Genomic DNA, 20,881 nt, shown 5'->3' on the forward strand with positions numbered 1-20,881 from the left:
CATTACCCTCCTACCAACCCCATAAAAAGACACCGCAAGGAAAGACAACTACAGAACAAGGTCTGTTATGAATAGAGATTCAAAACCCTCAACAAAATATTAGCAAATCAAATTCAGCAACATATTAAAAGGATTATGTACAATTACCGAATGGGATTTATTCCCAGAATGCAAAGGTGGTTCAGCATATGAAAATCCATCGATGTAATACATACCACTAATAGAATGAAAGGGAAAAAAACCAGATGGTCATCTCAAGTGATGCAGAAAAAGTATTTGATAAAATTCAACACTCAGTAAACTCAAGATTGAAGGAAACTTCCTCAACATAATAAAGGCCATATATATATATAAAAAAAAAACCCACAGCGAACATCATATTCAGTAGTGAAAGACTGAAAACTTCTCTCTCAAGATCAGGAGTAAGACAAGGATGTCCACATCTATTCAGCATAACACTGGAAATTCTAGCCAGCACAATGAGGCAATAGAAAGAAATAAAAGGCATTCAAATTGGAAAGGAAGGAGTAAAATGATCTCTGGTCACAGAGGATATGCTTTTATATGTAGAAAATCCTAAGGGTTGCACACACACAGACACAAAACAGCTCAAGCTAATAAACAAATTCAACAGATGCAGGGTACAAAACGGCACACCAAATCAGTTACATTTCCTTCCAGTAGCAATGAAAACTCCCAAGTCGGGGCGCCTGGCTGTCTCAGTTAGTAGAGCAGGACACTCTTGATTTCAGGGTTGTGAGTTTGAGCCCCACTTTGGGTGTAGAGATTATTTTAAAAAATAAAATCTTAAAAAAAGAAAGAAAAGAAAACTCTGAAGTGGAAATTAAGAAAATAATTCCATTTACTATGGTATCAAAAAGAATAAAGTACTTAGGAATACATTTTTAACCCAGGAGGCTAAAGACTGATACGCTGAAAATTATAAATCATTGCTGGAATGTATGAAAGAAGACATAAATAAATGAAAAGAGCTCCTGTGCTCGTGTATTGGAGGGTTTAACGTTAAGATGAATACTACCCAAATTGCTCCACGTAATCAATGCAATCTCTATCAAAATCCCACTTTTTTTTTTTACAGAATAGAAAAACCCATTTTAAAATTTGTAAGGAATTTCGAAGGACTCTCAATGGTCAGAATGATCTTGTAAAAAAAAGAACAAAATTGGAGGTCTTATACTTCTTGCTTCCAAAGCTTACTATGGATCTACAGTAATCAAAATAGCACAGTATTGGCATAAAGACGGACAGTATAGACTAAAGGAATAGAGAGCCTAGAAGCAAATCCTTGCATATAGGGCCAAATGATTTTTGACAAGGGTGCCAAGACCATTCAATGGGGAAAAGGACAATCTTTTTGACAAATGATGCTAGAAAAACTGGACGTCCACAGGCAAAGGAATGAAATTGGACTCTTACCTTATACCGTCTATAAAAATTAAAATGGATCAAAGACTTAAGAGCTAAAGTGTAAAACTCAAAGAAGAAAACACAGAAATTCTTCATGACGTTGGATTTGATCATGATTTCTCACACATGACACTAGAAGCGCAGGAAAGAAAAGAAAAAATAAAACAACTGGGCTTCCACAAGATTAAAAACTTTAGTGCATCGAAAAACATTATTAAGAGAGTGAGAAGACAATCCACAGAGTGGGAGAAAATATTTGCAAATCATATAGGGATAAGGGATAGCTATCCAGAATACATTAAGAACTCCTATATCTCAGCAACCAAAACCCAAAACAACCTAATTAAAAAGTAGACAAAGGACTTGAATAGACATTTCTCCAAAGAAGATATACGTAGAGCCACTAGGCACGTGAAAAGATGCTCAACATCGTTGGGAAATGCAATTCAAAACCACAGTGAGATATCACTTCACACCGCTTACGACGGCTATTCCAAAAACCAAAAGCCAACCGAAGAACCCCCCACCCTTACCCTGCACCAAACAGAAAATGACTGCTATTAACTTATTTGTACAATAAGAAATTGAAAGGATCTCTGCATTAATGAAGATGTGAAGAAATTGGGACTCTTGTGAACTGCTGGTGGGAATGTAAAATGGTACAGCTGTTGTGGTAAACAGTTTGGTGTTACCTCAAAGATTAAATATAGAATTACCATATGATCTAGCAATTTCACTCCAAAGAATTGAAAGCAGGTACTGAAACTGGTATTTGTACACCAGTGTTCATGGCAGCCTATTCACAATAGCCAAAGGTAGAAAAAACCCATCTGTCCACCAACAGATGAATGGATAAACAAATGTGGTGTAGACATACAATGGAATATTATTTAGCCATAAAGGGAATAAAATCCAATATGCATTGTGACATATATGAATCTTGAAAACATTATCCTAAGTGAAGTAAGCCAAACACAAAAGGGCAAATATTGGTTACTCCATTTTTATGAGGTACTTAGAAAGTAGCATAGAGGTTACCAGGAGCTGGGGGGCAGGGGGTGGGGAGTTATTGTTTAATGGGTACATACTTTCTCTTTGGAATGGTGAAAGAGTTCCAGAAATGGATAGTGATGCTGATGGCTCCACATTGTGAATGTACTTAATGGTACTGAATTGTGCACTTTAAAGTGGTTATAACAATCATAAGTTTTATATTATGTAGCTTTTACCACAGTAAGGAGAAACTTTTTAATACTTATACCAGGGCCTTACTATTAAAGAGTCTGAGAGGCTGATATAGTAAATATGAGTTGGGAACCTGGAATCTGGATTTTTAAAAAGATTTTATTTATTTATTTGAGAGAGAGAGAATGAGTGAGGGGGAGGGAGAGGAAGAGAGAATCTGAAGCAGACTCCCCACTGAGCACAGAGCCTGACGTGGGGCTCGATCCCACAACCGGGAGATCATGATCTGAGCCAAAACCAAGAGCTGGTCACCCAACCAACTGAGCCACCCAGGCGCCCCTAGATTTTTTTTTTTTTTAATGCCTTCCTGTCTTTCACAGGCACAGCCAGGCTTAGAAACTCATGATTTAATATCTGCTTGTTCTTTCCAAGGGGACTGGTGCCAGTTAGGAAATGTTTGCCAGTCTATGTGAAGTATGCGTGTATTATTCGTAAATCTAAGTGTATTAAATTTAAAGTGCTCTTTTGCAATCTGAGATTGCCATGACCACGTTGTTTTGGTGTTAAGGTGTCTACTCATTTAGGAAGTGATGGTGACAATAGTTCAGGTCGTTTTTTAAAATGCCTGTACTCGGCAAAATAAAAATGAATAATCCAGGGGTGCCTGGCTGGCTCAGTCAGTAGAGCATGAGACACTTGACCTCTGGGTCCTGAGTTCAAGCCCTAGGTTGGACTGATGGCTACTTAAAAAAAAAGAAAAGAAAAAGGAAGGGCAATCCCGTGTTAGTCTTCTCAAAATTTTTGAGATTTGGATGGCTCATTAAATTCCAAAGTCTGAGGAGCTTTGCAACTATTTGAAAATATTATATCAGAGACTGTTCCTGCTATTAACTTATTTGTACAATAAGAAATTGAAAGGATCTCTGCATTTTCCTATTGTTCATAGGATCCTTGAAGGAAAATGGCAGAGTTGAAACTGACAGTATTAAAATGTTACTTCTTCCGCTGCCTGTTGCGCTGTTCTTCCTCAGAGGAGGGAGGAGGTAGGTGGAGGTGGGGCCAGGAGAGTACAGAATGGTACAACTCTTCCGGAGAGTACTGTCCGAAGAAGTTGTTGTCCTGTCCTGGGCGGTGCCTTGAAGGCCCTCCGCACCTTGCTGAGCTTGGGGACTGAGGTAGGACAGGGGCTGAGGAACTCCCATTTCTAGAGGATGCCTTTGCATTCCAGAGGAGGGCAGCTGGCAGCAGGGAGTGCCCAGTCTGTGGGAGCCACGCCTGCCCCACCCGTTAGGCGGATTAGTTAGTTACTGAAAAAGTGCTTTGGAAGCACAAAGGTCTGGAGAGACTCCATGTGCTGTTGCTCGGGCCTGTGTGGGAGCTGGCATTTCTGAGATGCTGAGGCTCTTCTAGGAGACTGTGGGACAAGAAGCAGTTCTTTCCTGTTGTGATGCAGTCCTTTCAGGGTCTGTCTCAGGATGCAGAGACAGTTCCCGAAAATTCTTACACAGCGCATTCTCTCTCAAGGGAGAAGTTCATTTTGTGGTAGGATTTGTAAGATATCTAGATAAATGAACGACATCAGATTTTAGTTTTGTTTTCATGTTTAAATCTTTTTGTTTCTATTCATGTCATTTATACATAAACAAGATCATTTAACATGTTCTCTTCTGTGACTTACTTTTTTTTTTTTTACTTAACAGTGCTTGCTGGAGATCTGTGTTAGTAGGATTAGGCTTCCCCGTTTTTGTTTTTTTTTAATGGCTAAATTCCTTCCAGACTGTGTAGCTGGATTACAGTTTCTTAACCTACTGTAGGACACGTAACTGGTTTGCTGTTTTTCACCATTACAAACGGTACTACAACAAACATTCTTGTACAAAAATTTGTGTGCTCATGTATAAATATTTCTGAAGGATGTATTTCTAGAAGTGGAATTTCTGGACCAAAGGGCATACACATTTCAGTTTTGGTAAACAATACAAAGGTTCTTCCTGAAAATTTCGTTCCAATTTATATAGCTACCATGACACTCATCAACACTGGGCATAATCAGTTTTTTAAATAATTGCCCACATCACATGCAGAAAAAGCAATGTCATTTAAAATTGCACTTCTCTGGTTTACCAGTTAGGTTATGCATCATTTCACATGCCTATTGACCATTCAGGGTTTTTTGGACTTTTTTCTTGAAGTATAAAATTACAGAAAAGGTACACAAGTCCTAAGTGTACTGCCGAATGAATTAACACAAGGTGAACTTGACACAAGCAGTATCCGCCCCCCAGGTCAAGAAATGGAATGTTATCAGACCCCTTCCCACCACCTCAAAAGTAATCACTATCCTGATGTCTAACCCCTATCAATTAGTTGTGCCTGTTCCTGGATTTCATACAAATGGAATCATAAAACAGGCACTCTCACACCTGGCTTCCTTCATTCAACATTATGTTTCTGAGCCATTCATGTACTTGCTTATGGCTCTAATATATTCATTTACATTACTTATTATATTCCATTATATGAATATACCACAAATTGTTTATTGATGGACACTTAGGTTATTTCCAACTTTTAGCCATTTGCAAATGACAATGTTACGAACATTCTTATACATGTCTTTTAGAATACATGTGCATACATTTCTGTTGGGTATATATCTAGGAATGAAATTTTGGGGGCACAAGTCATGTTCTTCTATTAGCCTGGCCAATTATAACTGTGAATTTCCTATGAATATTCCTTGCACATTAATTGTTGCATGGTTAGTGTTTGTTTTTTTAACGATTTTATTTATTTGACAGAGAGAGAGAGAGAGAGACAGTGAAANAGTGAATGTTTTTTTATTTTTTTATTTTTAAAGATTTTATTTATTTATTTGACAGAGATAGAGACAGCCAGTGAGAGAGGGAACACAAGCAGGGGGAGTGGGAGAGGAAGAAGCAGGCTCATAGCAGAGGAGCCTGATGTGGGGCTCGATCCCACAACGCCGGGATCACGCCCTGAGCCGAAGGCAGACGCTTAACCACTGTGCCACCCAGGCGCCCCAAAGTGAATGTTTTTTTATTTTTTTATTTTTAAAGATTTTATTTATTTATTTGACAGAGATAGAGACAGCCAGNTATATCTAGGAATGAAATTTTGGGGGCACAAGTCATGTTCTTCTATTAGCCTGGCCAATTATAACTGTGAATTTCCTATGAATATTCCTTGCACATTAATTGTTGCATGGTTAGTGTTTGTTTTTTTAACGATTTTATTTATTTGACAGAGAGAGAGAGAGAGAGACAGTGAAAGAGGGAACACAAGCAGGGGGAGTGGGAGAGGGAGAAGCAGGCTCTCCACTCAGTGGGGAGCCCGATGTGGGGCTCTATCCCTGGATCCCGGGATGATGACCTGAGCCGAAGGCAGACGCCCAGTGACTGAGCCACCCAAGCGCCCTGGGTGGTTTGTGTTTTATTATTGATTTGTATGTGTTCTATTAATCCTGGATGCTAATTCTGTGCTATTCCATTATAAATATTTTCTCATGGTTTTTATTTATATTGCTTTTTATTTTACAAAGTTTAAAATTCTTATGCAGTTGAATCTGTACATTTTTAAATGGTTTTTGAGTTTTATATCTTGCTTAGAAAGTCCTTCCCTATCTCAAGATTATAAATATTCTTGTACGTTTCCTTCTAAAAATCATTTTATTTTGATTTTTACACAGGCTTTTCAATTGGTCTGAAATTTATTTTTATATTACTTATTATTGTTATTCTTTAAGTAGGCTCTATGCCCAGCGTGGAGTTCAACACAGGGCTTGAACTCATGACCCTCAGATCAAGACCTGAGCTGAGATCAAGAGTCAACTCCTTACACATTTTTGGGAAGGCCAGTTACCTGTGACTTCGTGAACATGTTGTAGGCCTGGAGCTTGAGTAGGGAAAGAGAAGCGACATCCCCCTTTGCTTGACGGCGCTGGGCTTTAAGCTGGGGGGCTGCACGTGCAGCTGCGAACCCTCTGAGCTGCTTCGCTTGGAAATCGCTTTGCTGGCCACGCTCCAGAAATGTCATCAAAAGTGGCCTCAAATCAAGGTTTTTTGCCTGCTTCCTGAGTTTCACAATTTCAGGAGCTGGCTGGTGCCTGTCCTCAAAGCATGGAATTTCTACTGTTTGTAACACGTGGTGTGTGTGTGTGTGTGTGTGTGTGTGTGCACGTGTGCAGTACACACAGGCTTGTCGGCACAGGCGTGTTTTATAGCTAAACCGTTTATACCTACAGGCAGGGGATGATTAAAGAACACGGTGTATGGCAGGTTTTCTTTGATTTCAAGCATCACACATCTGGATTTGTAGGTTGGTGTCTTTGAAGAAATGCCACGGAGAATCTCGCACGTAAGTGCAACTGATCCATGAGGCACAGGACCTTCCGTCAGAAAGATCTGCGGGTAATTTACTTAGGACAGTTCGGTGGCTGTTTTTGGAGGAACAGGTGTATTTGGCCACACATTGGGGGAAGTGAAGACCTGAGCTTTGAGGAAGTCAAGTTTGAGGCCATCAAAGGCTGTTATTTATATCAGAGCGATGTGTATTGAAAGGCGAAGACTTTCATTCCGCCACTGTCACGGAACTAGTTTAGAGAAGAGGAAGGGCGTGCATTTTGCCTTGTTAAATATCTATTGCGCTAAGAGCTCCTGGTGTGGGTCAGAGTTCTGGTAATTCATACCCAGGCTCTGTTGTGGACAAAAGGTGCTTACACACTCTCTTCCTTCAGCCTACTTTGTGGATAAAATGGCTCATTTCTGATTGGTGGATAGAAGTGTGACTTGACTCCTGCCCCCTTTCCCAAGATGTGAGCAGCCTGGTTTGTGTGTTTGAGGGAGTGGAAGGGCCTTGAATCTCTAAGCTCAGAATGAAGACATTAGACCCTAACAGCCAACAAAAACAATACATTAGGAACTCTTGTATTTGCTACATGAAGTCTCACATAACTAGCTTCTGTATTTGTATCTTTTGTGTTCTAAAGATTCCCCCCCCACCACACCACAAGGCTCTTTGGTTATGGGAAATGAGTGTGTTTGGGGATAAACATGTCAGAATTATTAGGGAGAAACTTGGCAGTGGAACAAACCATGCGATATGCTTGACAAGAATTGAGAAACAATACGTCTCAGATTTTCTGAGACAGTCTTTAATTTTTGATTCAGAAATATGACCAAGAGGGGCGCCTGAGTGGCTCAGTCGTTAAGCATCTGCCTTCGTCTCAGGGCGTGATCCTGGAGTTCTGGGATCGAGCCCCATGTCAGGCTCTCCCGCTGGGAGCCTGCTTCTTCCTCTCCCACTCCCCCTGCTTGTGTTCCCTCTCTCACTGGCTGTCTCTATCTCTGTGGAATAAATAAAATAAAATCTTAAAAAAAAAAAAAAGAAATATGACCAAGAAACCACAGAAAGGGAAGCATCATTGCAGCCTTATTAGGGTCATTAATAGTTAACCTTTCCTAAGGAGCCAACAGAAGGTATTTCTTCACAGAAAGATCAGGCATCTACAGGGCACCTGGGTGGCTCAGTCAGGGAAGCATCTGCCTTTGGCTCAGGTCATGATCCCAGGGTCCTGGGATCAAGTCCCGCATCAGGCTCCCTGCTTGCTGGGGAGTCTGCTTCTCCCTCTGCACCCCCCGCTTCGTGCTTGCTTTCTCTCTCTTTTGCAAAAGTAAATAAAATCTTAAAAAAAAGAAAGAAAGTAAGATCAGGTATCTGTAGGAGGAGAACTTAGTCCTGGGGTGGGTGGAAATTGAAAAGAAAAAACTTGCAGGTTTTTGCTCTAAATAAGACCAGGAGACAGATGTCCAAAAAGCGGAGTGCCCAGAATGGCCCCAGTAAGGAAGTGGTAGGTGGCGGGAAACAACAGCACGTTTGCATAAGGGTTGAGATTTTTCTGGGCTTGCCTAATCCCAGTCCTTTGGAGTTGGCCTTTTACGAGGGTAAACATGGTTTAATAGTGAGCAAATATTAGTTCACATAATTAAAACCTGTTGAGTGGAACAGGAAACATTCAAAGGGAATCTGCAGGTGCCTGCAAGCAAGGGTGACATTAGAAAGATCTTGGTATGTCGGCTCCTTCTCCCCCAAGGGGAGTGTCCCTGGAATGAAGCCACCAACGACAGGAGAGGAAACAGACGGCTTGTAAAAATAGGAGCAGCGTGGCAAGATTCTGAACTTATTAATAATCTGCTAGCCCTGGGGAGAGTGTAAAAGGCATCTGGAGTATTTGCATTTTTGTTTATTGAGGGGAGAAAGGCACCTCACAACTCTCTCTCCCTCCCTCTCTTTCTCTCTCTCATTCATTCAGGACAGGAGATTTCCTAGCTGACTGCCATCTTAGGGGTTGAATGTGTTTTCAGCTTCACTCTGGGTTTCACCACACATATGAAAGAAAGATGATTCCAGTAGGACTTAAAAAAGAAAAGCCAGCTTGACTTTCTACAATCCAGTTTTGCTTCGTGGATGCGTTTTCTTCCTGGAGGGAGCCATGTGATTTCTCCCCTTCTCACCATCCTGCATTCTTTTCATTCCGAGCCCTGGTCACTTCAGGACCGAAGCCCTCATCCTCAGGCTCTGCGCGATGAATGGGAGGCGTGCCCCACTCTGGTTCTGCCTTAAGTTTCTTCCAAACAAGAGTGGAGACACACGGGTGTGCAACTCAACATAACCCATGGCAAGATAGGATCCCGACCACGAGAGAGAAAAATAAACAATGTGCTGATGGAGAATTAATCTTATTAGGGAAGATTTATTTGTGGTGACGTTTGAAATGAGCATGAAAAGCTAGCAGGATTTTGACAGATGGTGAAGAGTGTCACTAGTATTATTATGGTATTGATGTCTAATAATAGCCAAATGGATCTGTGTCTGTTTAGGACATTTGGAGCTTTTGGCCTCTGCACCGTCCTCTGCGGGCAGGAATACCCCAGCTCTCCTTCAGAGGATCACCTTTCTCTCTCTCACTCTCAACCCACGTGGTTTGAATGGGCTGACCCCGCCCACGGATCCCTTAGGCATGTGACCCAGACTAGCCAATGAGAGAACCATATTCTCTCTACCACAGAGATCAGCTCCGGGGTGGGTGTGTGACCCAAGTTGGGCTGGTTCTGGAGATTTGTTCTGGAACCATTGCCCAAGAGGCATCGTCTTTCTGCTGAGATTGTCATACTGGTGGTAAGAACTTAGGAGCTGCAAGGGACCTGTTCTGTTACCACAGAGAAGAACCCAAGAGATGGAGAGATTCCTGAGCTCCTGGACGAGTCATGCCTGAAACTCGGCTGGTGGAGGTTTTAGTCCATCAAGCCAGTAACTTCACTCTGTAATAAGCCATTTTGTGTTTTTCCCTTGCAAACAAAAAAAAGTCCTAACCAATACAGAAGTTTTAAATAATCTGCTTAAACAAACAAACATAACCTGTGGGGTAGGAGATTTGTGGATTCAGAGAGCACATTTCTAGCAGAAAGAAATCTTTCTGTTGCTAACATTTTCCAGGTCCGCTTCCTAGATTCCCGTAATGAAGACATTGGAAACTGTATCCTTAAACCCCCTGGTCGGAGGCTTCTCACCAATCTTGCCGACTCCTCTGTGCTGGATATTTTTCCATGAATCAGAACTGAAATATGCAGCCCTCTTGCCACAGAGGAATGAAAACAGTTCATTTGCCTTTTGTCTCTCTCTCCAAGCTTTGTTTTTTCTAGGTCACACGTTTGTAAGTGAAGAGTCATAACGATAATGCTGTTTGGATTTATGAACAGTTGAATAGACTATTGAGAAAAGACTCGTTAATCATCAGAAGCAAATTCACTGCGGAGGAATTGCAGACAGGGGGACAACTGCCCTGAGCCAACTAATTTTCTGCTTCTTCAGGGAAAACCCTCGGATGTTTGAGTTAAGCTCCACATCTGTGAATCCGAGGAAGAGAATGATTTTTATTGAGTGCTTACTATGTCCTTGGTACTAAGAATGGTATTGTGCCTATATTCTCTCTTAATTTCATCCGCTGTGCCAGGTAGGTCCTATTCCTGTTTTGTGACGTAGGGGAATGAGGCAGACATTATCAGTGGTTACCCAACATCCATTCTTTCCGTGTTTCCTACAGAGACAACTCCAACAGGTGCTGCTTCTTGTTCAGAGTTCAAGCTCTCTGGGCAATTACTGCAGATATTTTTCATTTTGCAAACCTTTTTTTCATTTCTGCCCCACAGCTGTGGATAGCCATGTGATATGGTTCTGGCCAGTGAGTGTTGGACAGAAGTCTTCTGAGGATTTCTGTAAAAGTCTTGCTTTTCTGATTTGGGCATAGCCCCTTCCTCCTTGTTCTTTCGTTCTCCCGGCTCGGAATGTGGGTATGAGGCAGGCGGTGGAGGAGCCATATTGTGACATCAGGGCAGCCATGGGGAGGACAGCCGCACTCTGTCGTGGTACAGCAGGAAGGTAGAAGGAAACTAGGATTTTCTGACATTGCAGAACCAATGCTTCTGCCCTGGAAGGCCTACTTTCAGACTTGTTATATGAAGAAAAAAAAGAAAGAAAGAAGAAAGAAAAAAAAGAAAAGAAACCGTTATTTGGCTAACTCAGTGAAGTTGGGTTCCTGTTACAGACAACTGAATGTACTCCCTGACACAGGGAGACTGAACTAAAGGAGTTTAAGGGACTTACTTGCATTTCCATAGAAAGTGATGCCTCAAAGCTGAATAAAACATAGAACCCACCCTTAAATAGTTCAAGCCTAGTTTGGGAGGCAGATACATAAAGAAACAATTGCAATGTAATGTCATTAATGCAATGATAGTGATTTGCCTAGAGTATTATGCGTGCCTAGGAGAAAAGAAAACGAGACAAAAGTGGAATAAAAGTTAGCCAGGCAGAGGAGAAAAGTGGGAAAAGAGATTATAGCTTGAAGAAAGGCACAAAGGCACGGAAGTGAGACGCAGCAGAGCAGGTACGGAGAGCCACAGGCTGGGCCGAGTTGTTGGAGCATAAAGTGTAAGGCAGGCAGCGGTGAGCCCTGCAGCAGGAGGTGTTTCATGTAGCTAGTGCCTCGACATAGGCCAGCCCCAAAACTTAGTGGCTCAAAACTGTAATATTTTATCCTTTCTCATAATTCTACAATCTGAGCAGAGATCAGCTGGGTGGCTCTTCTATTCATGGAATATCTGTTGGGGTTGGAACATTCAAGAAAATTTCCTAACTCCCATGTTTGGTGCCTCTGCTGGGATAGATTGAATAGCTGGAACTGGCTGGGCATCTCTCTCTCTTTCTCCTCCCTCCCTCCTTCTCTCTTCTTTTCTTTCCATTTGAGTAGCTGGGACTTCCTCATAGCATGACAGTCTCAGAGCTGTTGGACCTCTTACATGGTTGATGGCTTCCAATTAAGAAGAGGAAGCTGCCGTGCCTTTATGATCTAGGCTCAGATGTATCAGAACATCCCTTCTCCTGCACTTGGTTGATCAAAGCAAGTCGCGAGGCCCATCCTGAGTCGGGGGAGGAAGCAGCTTCTCCTTGTTCGGAGGAGCGATATAAGCACATGCAGGGAGACGGGAATGAACAGGGATAATCTCTGCAGACTACCTACCCCAGAAGTAAGAAGGGCGCACATGCAGAACTTGTCCGCTTGTCAGGTAGGTTGATACGAACACCAGACCTGGGGCATGTGCCCTGCTTCATATTTGGGATCTGAAAGGAGAATGCCTCTCGGACTGACCTGACCCATCACAGTAAAACAGACCAAGTAATGCGATTAGGCAGAGAAAGGGCTGACGTTTGGCTTCTCTGAACCCTCTTCAGTTTCCATGTGGCATGGACAGGACTCAGAGGTTCCCTGATGCTACGGGAGACTGTTGAGTTGAGAGTTAGAGAGTTGACTTGAGTCTGCAATGGTGAAGGACCAGGTGAGCCCATAGCAAAGGCTGGGTGGGCCGCTTAGGCCACAGGCTGGAGGGGAGACGAGCAGAGAGCCCTTGGAGTCAGAATGGTAGGGAAAGCAGGGCAGGATGACTGAGCCCTGGCTAAGCTGAGAGACCAGAGGAGGAGCTCCCAGCCACCCTGTAGCAGAAACCAGGGAGGATCCGGAAGACATGTCCTGGCTTTGAACACCTTATCTTAACCTCCAGTCAGAAGGTCACAAAGACAGCACCGGTCCCACCCACCCGGATAGCATGTTGGAGAACAACAAGGGGAAGAAAGAACCCGAGAATGTGCCTGAAGAGACTCTGTATTTAAATGAGCTCTTCATAGCATTTCCTGGACCGTACCCAAAACCAAAATTTACCCAGCAAAAGAGGCTCACAACGAAGAAGTTACAAGGAAATAAAGAAACCGTATTAAGTAAAATTACAAAGAGCTAATAGGAATAATGACAAATGCAGATAGCAGTGACTTCTGTGGGAGAGGAGGGGGATGTGGGGTTCCACAGGAAGCTTCGGCTGTTCTGGGAAAGTCTTGTCTCTAAAGTGAGGGGATAGGTACATGTGGGCTGCTGTATTCCTTCTTCCTTTTTGTGGGCTTGAAATAGTTCATAATGGAACTTTGTAAAAAGCTATATTTCTGAATAGAATTGTGAGCCCCTAATGCCAGGCTTAGGTCTTGAATAGGTTATATGGGAATGAGGATCTAGAAAGAGGCTTGGAATAAGTCAGATTTGCCTGTTAGGAAAATCACCCTGGCTGGATTTGAGGAAGACAAGAGTAGAGAAAGGGAGGAGGCTGCCATGCTAATCCAGTGAGAAGTGACAGTAGCCTGAGCTCCCAGGTGGTGGTGGCTGTCACTTAGGAGTTAAGTTGGTAGGACTTGGTCATTGGCAAGATGGGGTTGGGAGGATGGGCAAGGTTACCCATTTGAGTGGGTCAGTGGATGTGGACCCCCCCCCGCATTGACTGAGATGAGAGAACCCAAATGGGGGGTGTACTTAGTTGGAAGGGCAAAGGGTTCAGTCAGGACAGATTGGGTTTGAAGGGCCTGTGGGATGTCCTCGTGGAGGTGACTGGCTGGAGGGTTGGTACATGAGTCTGGACTGCAGAGAAGAGATCCGGGAAGCCCCAGCGTTGATGCAGATCGGAGCGGTAGAAGGAGGTGAGATGCCCTGAGGGAAGGTGACTTAGGAGAGCGGAAAAGAAGACCCAGGACAGACCAGAGGCAGCCTCCCCTCAGCCACTGAAAGATAAGCTTTAGCTGTCCCCAGCTCTGTAGACACCCACTTGCCATCTCTCTGGTAAGCGAAAAGAAACAGCACCTACCACCCATCACCCACCACCACCACTCACCACCACCCCTGCCGTGAGTCCCCCGCTCTGGCTTCCCCCGTGGTGGCCCGTCCCTCCCTGCCCCATTCTCTATTCGCGGTCCAGGTTTGCCTGCCTGCCTGGGGCTTGCTTTCTTTTCTCTCCAGAATTATTAAAAGGGACAGAGAGGAAGGCTTCCCTCCACAACCAGGTGAGGTCCTTACCCAGGAAACAGAAGGCCCAGCAACCCCACAGAGCCTGGTGAGACCCCAGATATGGGAGCCTCCTCTGAAGTATGGGCCTCCGTCTCCCAGATCAGATGGCAGCTCTCTCCTAGAGGGTCAGTTCTGTGGGGAATGACAGAAAATGAGAGGATGAGGGCTGCTGATAACAGCTTGGAGACACCGAGGTGTCTTGGCTTCTGTCAGTGTCCTTGGCCACCAGGGGTGCCCAGTCTCCTGTGTGTGCCAGGCCTTTCCTAGCTGATGGTGTCCCCCATCTCCAGACAGGCCTTTAGCAAGTCCTCTTGCGCTGCCACAGAGCCTTCGATTTGAATTTCTAAACACTGGTCTCTGTGGAAACCTCATAGGCCTGAGTACCCAACACTCGATGGGACTTTTCTCCTCTCCACCCCTTCCTCTTTCGGAGAAGGGATAGAACATTTCCTTCCCGATGGGTTCATTGGCAGTAACAGAACATGCTGGTCAGAGCAGTTCGGGTTGATGGCAAGCTTAGGGGAAGTGGACATAACAGGGACTTACAGCCCAGCCGGCCCCTCCCTGTCAGCCTCCCAACTCCCTTCAGTTTCTGTTATCATAAATGCAAGACAGTGACTGTCAGTCTTTGTCTGTCCTTGTTGACAACCTGGTCCTCTTCTCTTACACCCAGACCTTGGAAATCTGTTTTTTTTTTTTAAATTTGGTTTCTGATGTGAAGTTTACATTCCAGGTTGGAAAGGGAACTGCTCTAAGCTCTAGAGAAAAAGTGTTTCTGCCCCAAATTGGATTAAGAGAATGTGGGAAAAGCCAAAACAGCAAAACAACAAAGTTGCACTTCAGAAATACCAGTCTCTCAGAGCATTTCTCCAAAAAAGTAGATTTCCATGTATTCGTAGGCATGTTAGAAGGTTTTGGTTTTCTAAAACCAACCCTGTAGTCAAAAGTGATGCAGCTGCAGCATCAGTTAGCCGAGAAAGGAAAGCTTTCGTTTGGAAAACCTGTTAAGGAATCATTCCAAACCCCGTGGCGCATCTGCTCTGAGAGCTGACGATTGCTTTTACCTGTACAAACGGTGACCCTCTGGTATAAAATACATGCCGAGAACAGGAGGGATGTGCAGATAAGCAATCTCCATTCTCAGGGTCTTCATCGTCGCCCCACCAATGGTCTTCTATTGGACTGTGCAGGGGACAGCCAAAGGCCCTTCGGCTCCTTCCTCTGCCGCCAGACGGACTAGAAGCCACCTCAGATAGCAGGGCCGCCGCTCCCTTTCAAGGACTCCTCTGGAAACCTGCCCACTGCTTTGGATTTTGGTTTCCTTATCTTGAGCATCTGATAATTTTTTTGAAAAGATTTTATTTATTTATTTGAGAGACAGAGTGAGAGAGAGCACGAGCAGGGGGTAGTGGCAGAGGCAGAGGGAGAAGCAGGCTCCCGCTGAGCAGAATGTCCTACACAGGACTCGATCCCAGGACCCCAGGATCATGACCCAAGCCAAAGGCAGATGCCCAACCCACTGAGCCACCCAGGTGCCCTGAGCATCTGATGATTTTTGATGTGCCTTCTAGCTCTTAGGACTTTCACTGCCACCACTCTTATTCTGGGCTTGCCCTTCTGGGATGGTAGACCCGCCCCAGACCTTCCATCTGTCCTTATTCTGGGCCAGATGTTAGCAGCCAGCTGATTGGATCAGTAACCTGAGGAAGGGGTGTGCTAGTGGGTTCGATGTGGTACTTATCCCGAGTAATATATTTTCATTTTGATAGGAGTCCCCTGGGTGGAGTTGGGGGTGGGGAGTGTTAATTTAGAGAGATTTCCAGGCTTTGGAACAAACTGGGGTCTGTGTGTGTGTGTGTGTGTGTGTGTGTGTGTGTGTGTTATGGGAGGAAGAGAAAAGAGGAGGAGGAAGATAGTGGCTGCTATTTATCAATGTAACAAAAAGAACATAGAGAGCACCCCTTGTCCCTCCCATCCAGGGATGACTGCTGCTACTATCTTGGGATATATCGTCCCAAACACCTCGTGCCATAAATGGGAATGAACACCCTTATCTCCAGCAGTCAAATTGAGACACTCGAATGAAACTCAGAAGTTGCACACATGGTTTCTATGTGTACCTCTTAATAACACTCTCCTTGTTCCAGTAATCCTACTTCTAGGAATTTATCCTAAAGAAAAATCTAGAATAATAAGACTAGGGTTAGCTATGGTATATTGAGTTTTAATTGTGTACCGAATTTTACACACATTAGTTCATTTAAGTCTTGCACCAAGCCTGCAAAGCAGATAACACCATCCCTTACCTGAGGCTGGAGACGTGAAGGACTTTGTCCAGGGCTCTCTGCTAGCCAGTTGGTTTGGAACTGGGGCTCCGTGTCAGGGAGGGTACTCCAGGAAAAGGCATCATCTCAGAGATGAGAGTATCCTCTTGTCCCAGAGTCTACTGTCCTCCCCAAATGTTCCAAAGGCCCTGGGTGGGAGGAATGGGATCCCATGTCTTGCCCTCACCTTCACAGCTCGGTGGGGGGGGGGCGGTGGTAGCAAGTGACAGCGTCCACGGTGCCTCCCACCTGTCTAGTTTCAGCTCTTTGAAAGCTGCTCTTCCGATGAAGACTTCCCCTGCTTTCTCTGACCAATTCTCTTTCTCCTTTCTCTGTTCTACATCAGAATAGCCCAGAAGAGATTTCTACTGCTTTCCAGCTCATCACAGTGGTTCTCAAAATGTGTTCCTAAGATCCCAATCCTCTGGGGAGCTGTGAAAAGTGCAGACCAATTAACTCAGATTCTCGGGCGGGGGGGTGGTGCACGGGACTCTGCATCTCACGGGCGTTTAGTGGCGCTGGTAGCACGCTCAAGTGGGAGACCAACGGCACTGGCATTTACGCCCCTTCAGAGCAGGGACTCTGTCACGTGGCCCTTGTGTTCCCTGTGGCTTTAGTGCAGGGCCGTAGAGCGGATGGAAGTGGTGAATTCGAAACAGCAGTGTATTTCTTAGGAAGGAAAGGAGAGTAAAGGAGGTGGAAAAGGTGGGATTAAGGCAAGGAATAAAGGAAGAGGGTGTAATGTGAGAGCTTTTGTAGGACAGTCAAATGAGATAGGAAATCTCAGGGCTGATTTGGGAGGCCTGTTCTTGGGGTCCTTTGAGGACTACCAACAGATATTCAGTCAACATCTTTTCCTTTTTTTTTTTTTTTTTTTAATTCCCACAGATGCATACTTTAGTCCCAGGAATTTTTTTGAAACCTGAACTTTCAATGCCAGCATGAGTAATTGTGTATAAAGTGGGTCACAAGGAAGTGATAACGAATGCACAGACTATTTTCACTGCTGAATCAGAAATCTCTGTGCTATATTATGAAATATGCAGGAAGGAAAATAAGCAGATGATAGGAGTGGAAGGAATCCTAAAATAATATTTTCACAAACAATTTCTGGCCCAGCATACGCCTGCAGGATGGGGGTAGGGGAGCTCTGATGATACACACCCCTGAGAATTAAAGAATTGGAATAAAATTGCAGAACTGGAAATCTTTCCAAATGACGTCGGACCTCCTGAGGCACATGACCATTCAAGCTGAAAAGGCTTCGGCAACATCGTGGGGGCATCTCGGTCGGCTTCATAGCATAGGCAGACAGGGCTTAGAGAAAGCAAAGACAAATGAAACAAAACCCACAAAAATTTAAAGTCTCGTCTATTTGCTCTTCCTAAAACAAACAAACCCTACCTTTTTTGATTTAATCTGTTTCGTCAATTTTTTTTTCATTTGGTTAAATATACACACAACATAGAAATTACCATTACGACCATGTTTAAATGTACAATTCGGTGGCATTAATTATATTCACAATGTTGTGCAACCATCACCACTATCTATTTCCAGAACTTTTTTGTCATTCCAAACAGAAACTACGTACCCAGTAAACAGTAACTTCCCATTTCCCCATCCCCCAGTCCATGGCAACCATCATTCTACTCTCCGTCTCTATGAATTTGCCTGTTCTAGGTAGGACCTTGTATAAATGCAATAATACAGTATCTATTTCTTTAGACAAAAGTAATGCAATAATTGTTGTATTTCACTTAGCACAATGTTTTCAAGGTTCATTCATGTTGTAGCGTGTATCTGAATTTCCTTTTTATGGCTGAATGCTATTCTATCGTATGTACAACATTCGGCTTATCCCCTCCTATACTGACGGACAGTTGGGTTGTTTCCACCTTTGGCTACTGTGAATAATGCTGCTATGACCCTGGGGGTGCAGGCATCTGGTTCAGCCCTTATTTTCAATTCTTTGAGTATCTGCCTGGGAGTGGAATGGCTGAACCCTATGGTAATTCTACGTCTAACTTCTGGGGATCCACAAGCTATTTTCCATAGCGACTACACGATTTTCCTGTCCCATCAGCAGCACACGACAGTTCCAGTTTCTCCCCATTCTCACCGACACTCGCTATTCTCCTTAAAAACAAATGAAACAAAAAACAGATGCTAATGGATATAAAATGGTAGCTCATTGTGGTTTTCATAGATTTTTAAACAGAAATCATACCTAAGACCTATATTATAGGTAATTTCACATAGTTTAGGTTTTAAAGGCGACCTGGGAATCATAAAATATACCAAAACTAATACTCAATAATTAGAGTTTGTAATTCATCTTTTTGGGCACAGTATCTTTCTGTTTACCCTATTTTGGTAAATTGCTAAATTGCCTTCCTGTATTCTCATCTTGTATGTTAGTTCTTTTTTTTTAATTGATACAAGTTTCAAATTTTATCCAGTCTTCCAAAAATAATTTTTGTAGGTGACATTAGAGGTATTTCAATCTCTGGCAACAGTTGTTACTACTTCTGGTATCTTATTGAACCAGCCTTTGAGCTTGAGTTGATTATTTTAATTCCATTGTTATGCAGCATTTTGTAGTCATTAGGACAAAGGTAAGAAGTTGTTTCCTTGAAGCTGAGCTGTGGTCTTTTCTCAAAACACTTACTCTAGTCACATGATTGACCCAATGTGTTGAAGTATGTGTTAAATCTTAATTTTCTTTGAGCCAACACATTTGACGAAGATAGCATTCGTGAACACTGGGTCAAGAAATACTTGAGGGCCTACAACGAGCCAGCTGTGGTACTGGGTGCTGGATACACACTGGTGAGGAGACAGACCTTGTGGCATGTGATAGAAGCTTGAAGAGTCCTCTTGTTTTTATTGCCTTCTTGACTAATAACCTAAGAGATAACTCATACAAGTTTAGGGATAGATTTGGCCCAGGACCAAATTGTACTTATTGGATTGATTTGACACATGGCTTTTCCAAAAAGATTTGAGTTAGCTTATAAGAGGCATCATACAATAATGTTAATAGGCAAAGAGGTCGTATCAAGACCAAGAGGAAAGGAGGGTAGTAACATACTAGAGCCCTAAGGCGCACGTGTTGGACACAATTGCCATTATGTAATTACTATGTTACTGTGTTTGACACAAGCTCTAGGGATGTGCTTGCATGGGAAAGAAAATTAACATTGACTTGAACAAGTAGCGCTCATTTATCTCATATTAACAAAAAGCCCGAAATTATGCGACACAGGGCTAACACGGCAACTCTATCATCTTTCTGCCCTGCCATCTGTATGTATATATGGATGTATATATGTATGTATGTATTTAAGATTTATGAGAGAGAGAGAGCGTGCAGGAACGCGGAACGCGAGCGGGGGGAGGGGCAGCGGGAGAGGGAGAAGCAGACTCCCTGCTGAGCCTGAAGCAGGGCTTGATTCCAGGAGCCCGAGATCATGACCTGAGCCAAAGGCAGATGCTTAACCGACTGAGCCACCCAGGCGCCCCACCTGCTCTCCCATCTTCAGATGTGCACCTTTGCCTTCATGCGTCCTGACCATGATCCCAAAATGGTTGCTGCACCTCAAGGCAGGAAAAAAGGAGAAGGGCAAGGGGGCCAAGAGCTTTTTATCTTCATCTGGAAATCCAGACAGACCCCAGGAATGCTTGCACACACAGTGGGTTGCCTTACAGAAGAGGAACCCTGCGCTTAGGGACCCCAAAGCTTATATAATAGCAGTAGGCAGGCCTGCCCTTTGTTCTGGAGTGAAACATTGTTTCTGTCTTTGCAGGTTCCAAACAAGCCTTCCTTTTGCTCTGGAGAGACAGTATGTCTATTTTCCAAGGTTGTATGCCTTTCAAACGTGCTTGAGAAGATAGTCTGAAACAAAAGACAGCCAGAGCGGCTGCTTGAAAGATAGACAGAAATGGGAGACCACCCGGAGTGGTCTCCCAACAATCCCTCCTTGTGGACTTCTGCCTGTATGTTACTGGCAGAATGTTACGTCTACCTGCAAGGGAGGCTATGAATGTGAGTATCTGGGGTTGGGCACATTGCTGCCCTAAATAAAATTGTGGTTTTGTTAGTAAGAAAAGGCAAGCGAGGGATGGAGCTTCAGAAGAGCAAGCCAAAAATTGTGCCCAGGTTTTTTATCTGCATGGCCAGTGCCTTTTCCCCATTGCTTAGCAGATCTTATGACAGTATTTATTGATGCAGCCAGAAATAATTTATACAACTGAGACATAAGAAAAGTCCCGGTCAACCACATTTTACAAATCTCAGATAAGCTCCTGGTAGCTCAGTGCAGAATTTTAATGTCACAACTGTGTGATATCTAAGTGCACAAGCCCATAATTCCTTAGGATTCTTCCCATTAAAAAAAATCTGTATTAGTTATTTTGACAAGCCGTTTTGTGGAGGGTGAGAGTAAAAGTCCGTTTCAGAAAATGTTTGTCCTGAAATCTCCCC

The 20,881-nt window shown here is 43.6% G+C and overlaps 1 long non-coding RNA gene across 1 annotated transcript; it reads left to right on the forward strand.

Moving 5' to 3' along the window:
• Positions 1 to 3,723: 3,723 nt before the first annotated feature.
• On the forward strand, positions 3,724 to 20,437 carry LOC117797263. The gene is made up of 3 exons (XR_004622208.1): positions 3,724 to 3,788; positions 8,945 to 10,645; positions 20,205 to 20,437. It is a non-coding gene; the product is annotated as an uncharacterized LOC117797263 (long non-coding RNA).
• The last annotated feature ends 444 nt before the right edge of the window (positions 20,438 to 20,881 follow it).

The sequence above is a fragment of the Ailuropoda melanoleuca genome, chromosome 20, assembly GCF_002007445.2.
Source record: "Ailuropoda melanoleuca isolate Jingjing chromosome 20, ASM200744v2, whole genome shotgun sequence".
Taxonomy (NCBI): domain Eukaryota; kingdom Metazoa; phylum Chordata; class Mammalia; order Carnivora; family Ursidae; genus Ailuropoda; species Ailuropoda melanoleuca.